The sequence below is a fragment of the Artibeus jamaicensis genome, unplaced genomic scaffold, assembly GCF_021234435.1.
Source record: "Artibeus jamaicensis isolate MK-2021 breed Jamaican fruit bat unplaced genomic scaffold, CSHL_Jam_final contig_867, whole genome shotgun sequence".
Taxonomy (NCBI): Eukaryota; Metazoa; Chordata; class Mammalia; order Chiroptera; family Phyllostomidae; genus Artibeus; species Artibeus jamaicensis.
This window is the reverse complement of record NW_026521995.1, coordinates 4,704,695-4,715,191: the sequence shown is the minus strand read 5'-3', so window position 1 is coordinate 4,715,191 and position 10,497 is coordinate 4,704,695. Positions and strand designations below refer to the sequence as shown.

General features: G+C 40.1%; 1 long non-coding RNA gene across 1 annotated transcript; it reads right to left on the bottom strand.

Annotated features, from left to right (window-relative positions):
- Positions 1-7,501: 7,501 nt before the first annotated feature.
- LOC119063887 (uncharacterized) lies at positions 7,502-10,177 on the bottom strand. Its single transcript, XR_005085266.2, has 3 exons — positions 10,067-10,177; positions 8,572-8,743; positions 7,502-7,953 (listed from the first exon to the last, which is right to left on the bottom strand). It is a non-coding gene; the product is annotated as an uncharacterized LOC119063887 (long non-coding RNA).
- Positions 10,178-10,497: the final 320 nt, after the last annotated feature.

The window sequence follows — 10,497 nt, the reverse complement described above, 5'->3', positions numbered from 1 at the left end:
GTGGAAGTAAACATTCTAAAGTGATAGACTCCCATAGCCCCACCTAGGGATAAAGTCTCTATTAATATAGTGTACAGTCTTCTAAATTTGGTCCATGCCTATACTAACGTCATCTAAATAAAGACTAAATTGCTATTACAAAACGATTGGTGACTATAAAACAAAGAGGCTTATTTTACTCTCACTTAAACATGCTAATGTGAGAAAGGGCTATATAATGCATGACCAACTACGTGACATTCTGGAAAAGTCAAAACTACAGAAACAAAATGGTCAGTTGTTGCCAGGGGTTGGAACGGAGGGGTAGGGGGAAGGATGAATTCAGGTAAAGCACGTCGTAAATATATAGGTAAATATATACATTGTAATAGGTAAATATATACATCGTAATATATTTTTCAAAACTCATAGAATCTACAAAACAAAGAGCACACTCTAATGTATACTGTGGACTTTAGTTAATGATAGTCATCTACTGTAACAAATACACAACACTAATGCATGATATTCATAAAAGGGTGTCAGGGTGTTATTGACAATTCTTTATCTCTAATTTTTTTTAAACCTTACATTTCTCAAGAAAATGAAGTCTCTTTTTTCTTTAAATGCTAAGGTGAGAATTCTAGGCTTATTAGGGAGATTCTGCTTCATAAGATCATTCGAGGACTCAGGTTCCTTCTAAATCACTGCTCTGCTACCCCCATTATCATTGTCAGAATAGTTAGAGAGAGTCCACCATTACACCCAGATTCCAGCTGGTGAGAAAGAAGCAGGGAAAGTTGAGGAAGCATGCCCACTGTCCATGACCTACAACTACTCCAAGCCATATTCTATTTTAAGAAATTAGTCACTTGACTACACCTAACTGCAGGGAAAGCTGGAAAATATCTAAAAAGGTACCCAGGAAGAAGGTAAGTTTATGGTGAACAGACAGCATACACAAATGTATGTTCATATTTTGTGTTTTTATTATGCATTAAATATAACTGTACAGTATTTTTATCTACAAAAATAGGACAATACCACAGAAGGTACTATTTTGTAATTTATTTTTCAAATTTATGATTTACATGGGACATTTTTACATGCCTTTTGGCTACTTAATTCTTTATGATGGTTATACATGATTTTATATACAGATTGCCATAATGTATTAACTGATCCCTAAACTTTTAACCAATTAGGAAGTTTTATATTGTTCCAATATTTTTTTTTATTTCACTTCTCCAGACTAGTCCACAACTTTACTTACATGTTTGCATAGTGGCCAGTACTTGTCCTTTGTTTGGGATTAAATAATATTTAATTAAATACATTAAATAATTTGACTTTTTTTTACAATTTTAAATTAAAGTATAGCAAAATCACTAATTGGGTGACTTGTTGTTTAATCCGTATGTCCTCTTCTGGCACATGAACTTTGTGAGAGTCCTGCATTGAAACCGGGACTGCAGCTGTTCTGTTCACTAACAGATTCCCAGAACCCAGCCCTGCATCTACTATGACATCAGTACTCAATGAATACATGCCAACTGAATGGTGAGTGTATAACTGACTGAATATCAGAAATGTTACAGACTTCACAGTGTGTTTCTGGGATAATTCATAAAGCAGAGCTTCTTGATTACATTCACAAGCACTTTGTATTTTTATAGATATCATCTAGCAAAGAGTTTCTACAAGTTCATACTCCCATCAATAGATAATAAGAGGAAATATTTTACCACACTTTCAAAAACAAGTGTAAGTTTTTACAATAAAAATACATAAGACCAAAGAGAGGAGTTACTTTAAATCAAATTATTACATCTCTGCCATTGTGAGGAGGTGAGAAATGTTATTTTTGGTTTGGGGGAAAATTTTGAAAAGATAAAATAGAGCTCCCTTTAAATGAGAGACTTAGGTATATTGGACTTTGTAAACTTTCCAAATATTATTTGATCTTTGATCCACCTCAAATATGTATTCACACATATGAGGGGGGTACCCCCCAAAAAAGGAACTATCTTCCAGAGGGCAGGTGTCTTGTAGTACAGGCTTCCCCAGCTAGGGAGTATTCCAGGAACACATTTGTAGCAGTGTGCCAACTGGTGTTGCTGTGAGAGGCTGTGTTCGGCTTCAGTGAAGTTTGTGAAGACTCATCCAACACGTTTGCCCATTTCATGATGGGGGATTTACAAGCTCACTTGTCTGTACTGTGCTGAGTGTTCAGCAGTTTTGGACCAAAAATGGCATGATCCCCATGTCCTATCCTCTCTATTTACCCAATCTCAACCCGTGAGAATTTTTTTCTGTTTTCCCAGATGAAAAAAAGTCCTCAAAAGGAAACATTTTGCCAACATGGAAGAGATGGAACAAAAAATGGCAGAAGCACTAAAAGGCATCAAAATCGACAAATTCAAACACTGTTTTGGGCAGTGGAAAAAACATCTCAACAGGTGTATTGCATCAAAGGGAGAGTGTACTTTGAAGGTGACTGAAGTTTAAATATGTAACAATAAAGACACAATTTTTTTGTCCTGGCTTCTGTGCTTCAGTGGACTGAGTGCTGGCCTGTGAACCAAAGGGTTACCGATTCAATTCCCAGTCAGGGCACATGCCTGGGTCGTGGGCCAGGTCCCCAGGAGGGGGTGTGCAAGAGGCAACCACACATTGATGTTTTTCTTCCTCTCTTTCTCCCTCCACCTCTCTCTAAAAATAAATAAAATATTTTTTTTAAAGACTATTTTTTATAAATAAATTCTGGGGGTTTTAGGGTCCCTCCTCATATATGATATGTTACTGCAGTTGCTTAATATTTTTCCTCAAAAAATTAGATTTTTATTTACTAAGATTACACAGTAAATATTTAGGTGCAGTTCTCCCTCTCTCTCCATCTCTCTGCCCTGACTCTTCCCCAGGTGTGTTTATTCACCTTGCCTCTCTCTAAGCTCCAAGGGCCCTTCTTATGCCTTTATAACTTATTTCCTGAGCCCATTTCTTCAACAACTCACATCTTCTGCCTCTAAAAAAAACTCAATATTTAAAACTTTTTATTGAAATATAATATAATACATAAACATGCACATATCTTAAGTTTTTGGTTCAATGAATTTTCACAAACTGAACATACTCATGTAAGTAGCATCTACATTAAAAAAATTGAACACTATCAGCACAGCACCTGAAAAGCCCATCAAATAACAGTTTCCATCTAATTATGTCAGCAAATTCATGGTATGTATAATAGTAATAGTAGTAATGTGCTTTTTATGTTGATATATTTAAAATACATTTGTATACATCTATATATTTTATTGTAGAGGGGTTCATACTGAAGGTTTCTCCTGAATGTCCTTTATTGTTACACAGGGTACTTTAAAGACAGGTCAATAGAGATAAACAGAAGACCTATCACGTCATTCATGGTTAAAATTAAAGCCACTGATTACCCTGCACATTCCTAGAGTATTCCAGTTAGTGAGTGCTGAAAGCCAACCAGACAAGTCATGGAAACAGCTGAGGACTCTATGTGACAGGTAGTGACGAAGGATGATTCAGGCTCATGGGCTATTATTAGAGCAAGCAAAGGTTAGATGTGTAAACAGATTATTAAATAATCACTTTGGAAGAGGAAGGAGAAAAGGAAAAGTGAATCCAAGTCCCTGGCACCTTCTCTCTCCTAACTGTACTAGTCATAATCCAAATGCAGGGTCTGCCGGGATCCTTGTAGCTCTGGTTCTCAGACTCCACGTGTCTGCTGCTTGTGCTTAGGCAGATTCCTGTGGACTGAGTCAAGCTCCACGTGTCTATTGTCCCTTTGAGTGAACTCAGGGTCACTGCTCTTCAACTCTGATTGCTATTTTCTCAGGCTTTTGAAGAGTGTCAGAAATGACACCGTATTTTATTTTTTATTTCTCTTCCCTTCCTTCCTTCCTTCCTTCCTTCCTTCCTTCCTTCCTTCCTTCCTTCCTTCCTTCCTTCCTTCCTTCCTTCCCTCCTTCCCTCCTTCCTTCCCTCCTTCTCTTTCTTTCTCTCTTTCTTTCCTTTCTTTCTTTTCTTTCTTCTTTCTTTCTTTCTTTCTTTCTTTCTTTCTTTCTTTCTTTCTTTCTTTCTTTCTTTTCTTTCTTTCTCTCTTTCTCTCTTTCTCTCTTTCTTTCGTGGAAGGGCTGTGTGTGTTTGTGATTTCAGAAGTTCTTGCCGGTAGGAAGACACAGTGTTCCTGTCAGTGGAATGGGAGGAAGAGAGGGCAATGTGACAGTTGTGAGCGTCCGTGGTGTGGCCTGCAGAACCCTAGCTGCCAGTGGAGGGGGCGGAGCCCTCATGGCCCTCATCAGTACACATGTGGAGACGCATTACAGGTTCATTCAGCTATTTGTTCCATTCAACCTATGGTTACTAGTGGGCTTGGCCACTCACCAGGAAGCTAGAGGGATCTCCCCACGGGCAGGAAGACCTTAAGTTTTGGAGGGAGGTGGGAGGGCTGTGGTCCCAGCGTCTCCACTACCCCTGTGCTGGGGGGCAGGCAGTTGTGGTTCTGGGATCTCAGGTTCCTCTCCTGTAAGTGGGCACAGGTCCCCGCAGATGCTGATGTGGGACCTGTGCAGTGGTCGGTGCCCTGGGCTACCAAAGAATTCACAAAGAGAAGAAAGTGTGGAGAGGCAAGGTTTTATTCACTCTCCCAGAGAGGAGAGGGGCATGGTGTGAAGAGATACGCCAGCCAACACCGTATTTTATGATTTTGTTTGAGTGGTAGTTATCTTACATTTGAAGGCCCAAGCATGAAAGATAAGCGTCTGTCAGCAAAGTGGGATCAAAGCAGAAGCTAATACCACTCTCCAGTAGAAATAAAACCAACTATGTAACAACAAATTTAGAAAAAGAACTATTCTCTATGTGCCAAATTGTTACACACAAATTGGATTTTCATTTGACAGACCTCATCGACATTCAAAATATCTCAGTAAATTAGGGAAGTTGCCTACTGAATAAAATTTAATAGAATAATATTATATTGAATGAAACCAATGTTTAAAGTATAACTTTAAGAAGATAACTTCTTGTGTGACTTCTAGTAGCATTTTTTACTACTTTTTTAATTTAATATGCATAATGATGTAATTAATTAGTTACTATCATTATTGCCATTTTATAATGGAGGATACAGAGTGTCGAAGAGAGGACTTGCTCTCAGTTACACACCTAGAAGGGAATAAGGAGAGAGAACTCAGGTCTGTTTGTCTCCCCAGGTTGCTCTCCTAAATATTATTTTCTATAAAATGACCTCATATTCTTTGAGCTCAATTATTGTAGTCCTTGGCCCAGAATATGAATGGCAATGTGAAAATAGGTCAAAAACAAAAGTTGTAGGTTTACAACCCACTTGTCCCACCACTTTTAATAAGCATCTGTTATGTAGGCCCAAAGCAAAACACTTTCATGGATGTTCCTATTTAATTCTATATAGACCAGCTTCTGGATTAGGTTTAGAGAGGTTGAGAAACTGGCCCAAGGTCAAGCAAGCAAGAGGTGTGACGGGGGGCTTGAACCTGGTCTGCCAGTCTGACTCCAGACTGTACTATCTCTAAAAATGGATTTTTATGCATCAGAAAGTAGCACACTACCTTTTTTGCCTTTTTTAAAGTGTGACCATGATGAATCTTGGAGAGGCATGGTTCTCCACAGTGAAGCCTGCCCCTGTTGTTTGCAAGGACAGGACATGAACCCAAATAGAGGCCCGCATACCATGTGACTAAATATTTAAATATAAATCAAGCTCACACACAGTTAAACAAATCATGTCCAATCTATTCTTAGAAGATATACCTTTATGATAATCTGGAAGGCCAGGTTTCATCTCAGATTCTCTGTCTCCTTAGCATTAGAAGCCAGAGGGTTACTGCTGCATGGAGGCCAGCACTTGCCCTTCTCTACCCACTCAGTGAAAGGTCTTGGGCTGTGCTTGTGATCCTTGAGGCTCTAAGCTGTGTATCAACCACCAGGGCCCTGGGTGCACACCTGGCTGCACAATGTGCTCTTGGGAAAAGATACCCAAAGCTGAAGCTGGGACCAGCCTTCTAAATCAGCCTGGGGCCATTTGGATATAAAAATCTGGGGTCCTGGTACTTTGGAGCACGATCTAGGTAGGAGGAGGCAGGGAGTTCGTGGGCACGTCTCTGGCCCCAACTCTTCTCTAAGAGACTATAGCTGGAGGAGATCAGAGCTAAGCCCCCCATGCAAAGGACCCTTCCTGCTGGGGCTTATGGGGCAAAGATATTGCTGGTTTTCAAAAGCATTTTCAAAAAAGCATCCTTCAAAGAGCCAACATTTTGTTTTAGAAAGAATTCCAGTCTTTTAATCTTGTCTGAGTTTTAACACATTAAAGGTCACCTAGTGCATAAATCCCAGCTGTAATTCTTTCATTCTTTTCTTGCCTTGACAATTTTATACCAACTTATCCTATGCCAAAGCCCCATCAACCACACATCCCCCCAATAAAGACACCCCCAAAGAAAATCCAGCACCACTTCTCTGTCCTCCCATCCTCCCTTCCTCCTTTCCCTTCTCCCCTTCCTGCCTGCCTCCTTTTTTCTTTCTCATGGTCCCTTTTCACTCCCAGCTGTGTATTATGTCATCTCAATTAGCTCTTCTTAAGAGACATTTCTTCTTTCTTTTCTCATTCGGTTCCACTTATTCTCAGATTTTATATCACAGACGTTTTTAACCAAAAAGACAGGACCACTTGGAGGTGGAGGTGGGTGGGTGCATGTGTGTGTTTGGGGCAGATGTTCAAAGAAAGTAAGTGGCCAAAGCAAATTCCCTGAGGAGGGAGGTTGGGTGGGGCATAGAGCTGATATGGAAAGAAAGACCATTTGCCTTGGCTGGAACCTGAAAATGAGACTTGGGTAGACTTTAAAACAAATTGAGTATATTTTGTCTTTTCTTTGGGGAACACCTCTAATGTGGACACTGAAAATCTGACTTACAGAATTAAAATGTAAGGAAATCATTAAAAATGTATGAGGACTTTTGGGCTGTTTTTTTTACAGCTCTATTTGATTACTTGTCTACTGTGTGTTTTTGTATGCTTGTTTTCTTTTTAAAATAACATCAGAAAAATCATTTTTTAAAAGCCAGATGTACCCTTAATTCTTCAGAATGCACACCTGGGTGCCCTGGTTGCTGTGGCTCAGTGGGCTGAGTGTCAGCCTGCAAACCGAAAGGTTGGCAGTTTGATTCCCAGACAAGGCACATTCCTGGGTTGCAGGCCAGGTCCCCAGTGAGGATGTAGGAGAGACAACCAATTGATGTACCTCTCACACATCAATGTTTCTCTCTCTTTCTCCATCCCTTCCCTACTCTCTAAAAATGAATAAATGAAAGGCTGTATAAAAAAGACACCTGGGAAACCCAAAGAACATATTGCTAACTATATAACATCAAGGAGAGAGACCACATTTATATAACTTTCATTGTAGTATATTGTTATAGTTAGTCTATTTTATTGTTGCTCATTGTTGCTAATTTCTTACTGTGCATAATTTATAAATTGAACTTTATCATAGGTATGTAAGTATAGGAAAAACATAGTACATATCAGAGTTCGGTAGTATCTGTGGTTTCAGGCATCCACTGGGGGTCTCAGGACATTTCCCCTGAACATAAGCTGAGACTACTGTACAGTGGCTTAAATAATTTGTTTTATTCTCACTCACATAAGAGTTCCAGGTTTAGGGGGAGAGAGGAAGGACTCAGCTTCAGTCTTCATTAAAGTCCTTAGACTTATGGTGGTTCCAACAACTGAATTCCAAGGTCACCCTGAGTGTGGCCCTCCCAGTCAGTCAGAAGGGCAAAGAGCTTGGGCAGATCTGTGCATGGCAGCTGTAGGGCAAATGTCACTCCAGCCCCATTCTACCAGTGAAAACTTAGTCACATGGCCCGAGTTAACTGTAGGAAAGGCTGCTGAATGCCAGCCTAGGAAAAAGGGGAGAAGAGGTTTGGTCAGTGTGTGTCTCTACAGCCATGTCATCACCTGGCCTTCTACGCCATTCATCTATGTGCTGCAGAGCAATGGATTTTAAAGGGTTCTCCGGGGCCAGGAACCTATCGAAAATTACCCATTCTTTCTTCCAATAATTTATATGTGAATGCTGTACATCTTTGCAGAGCTTCATTTTAAAATAAAGATGAATTCTATTTTAGTAAACTATAAATTACTGAAATTTAATATTTGTTAGTGTAACATAGTAGTTTTACTGGGTCAAAACTACTGGGGTATGAATCCACACTCTGCCACTCACTAACCACATGACTTTTGACCTCAGTTTACTCATCCCGAAATTGGCTACAATAATAAAATTTTCTTTCACAAAGCTGATACCAATCAAAGAAGAAAATGTGTAAAGAGTGTATAATTGGACAGCTTGGTCCATAGTAAACACTCAATAAATGATAGATTGGCTTCTACTATTATAAAAGAAAATTAACATATTGTTTGAATTTACCAAATAAAGTCTTCAGCTATCCACCAGAAACTTTGGCTCCTATGAAACACATGACAATGATGCAAAAGCCCCCACTGCAAATACTTACTTGCAGATAATTGGAATTTCCACAACTTTCCAGGTGATGAATTTATTGTCAAGCCATGGTCAGAATTTGGAGTAACTGTGATGTTTACTCTCTGATCATCTTTCTTCTAAATATAAAATACTTTAGTGTAGCTTCATCAGAATGAGTGCCGCTGTGGGCCGTTTGGGTAACTCTAGAGGAAGCAGTAATATACACTTGCATCAGATATTTTGGGCCATCATTTTGCAGTAAGTAAACCTTAAGACATGAATGAGTTGTAGTTCAAATATGAATTATCCTTATACTTCTTTCTAACACTTTCTGCAATTCTGAGAAACTTTTTTCTCTAAAAGTGAAACTAGGTGGGCTTTGAAATCTTTTGTGCCACTCAAGTGGATCACTCTTTTAAAACTCAAAAGAGTTTTAAAACACACAAAAAAAATAATATTTAAGACTACTTGGAAGCTTTTTTTGGAAAGTGATAATTTTTAAAAAATTATTAACAAATCTTAGAGAACAGAATGTAGAAACTATGCAGTAATTGTCTTCTAAACTTGATACTAGTCCTATCTTTCCAAACATTATATTTAATTCTGAGCTTTGTGTCTAGAAGGAGACAGAAACTTGGAGAGAGTTTAAAGGAAGCCATAAAAATGATTAAAGCTTTGGGAAACAAGGCCCATGAGGACAGGCTGAGGAGAATTTGCTTACTCTGCCTGCAGCACAGAGCTGGGGCCCAAACCTGAGGAAAGATTTCAACTAAAGGACAGCTATTGTCTCTCAGATACCACATAGAAAAAAACATTAAGTTAAAAGTGAAATAGCATGACAATAGAAAGAACAAAAAAAGGCCGAAAGAACATAGAAACCCCCCTTGCAAAAGATTATTACAAACAGGGTAAATTTCCAATTGCAGACTGATTTTTGGACTCCCTGATGATGAGAAATGTATATATTACATTGTTCTCTGGAAATTTCTTTCAGCCTTATGATGCTAGGATCATTTCTGTTTCTCTAAGTGAATAGTTAGGGTTCAGTTACAAATGGTGAGATGCCAACCTTAAACTTGTGTTTAAGATCTTAATCAGATCCTGATGATCTACAAGAATAATACACTTTTTGGTAAACCAGGAAGTGTGACTCAATAATTATAATAACAGAGCGCTTGCGCAGAGCCGCCCGGGCACAGGCTGGTGAGGCAACGGGGCAGGCACTGCAGCTGGTGGCCTGGGGCCTGGCGCGCGCTGGGCTATTATGCTCTTCTCCAGGGTGGCAATACGGAAGCTCCACGTGGGCAGGGTTGCCAAGCCACCGGTGGTCAGGCCAGAGTCTGGTCCACCACCTAGGACAGGTCCCGGGTCAGGGGGTGGAGCGGGGTAGCGTGATGGGTCCCTCCCCTGGTTCCCTGCAGCCAGTCCGTTTGGCCGAGGGTTTTCTCGCTGTGATGTGGCGCGACCACCACCCCAACCCCAGCTTCAGCCCCTCCTCTGCATAGAGAGTTGTCTTGTGCAAATACCTGGAACTGGGAAAGGGGTCATTTTGACCCATGTGGATGTTTTTCAGTTCTGGGTAAAGGGCGTAGACCTCTCAGTGGCGCTGCGGCCGTTGTTTCCCTCCCTCAGCTTCTCACTCCACGAACTGGATGTGGCATGTTCGGCCCATCCCAACTGCTGCGAGGAGGGGTGTGAGTGCCTAGGAATGACGCCTGGTGGGGGGGGGGTGGGGGAGATGGAGGCCTCTGTGCTGGGAGGGCGTGTAGGGATCCTGGCTCAGACCCTGGCCACGTGTCCTTATTGAGCATTTGAAAAGTGACTCCTGTGATCAGGAAACAATTTTTAATTTCATCTAATGTTAATTCAAATTTTAAAATTAAAGCAGTGCAGATGTTTAAGTGTTTATGTGCTGATAGTATTTGTGATAAGTTGGATTAAATAAAGTGAGTTACTA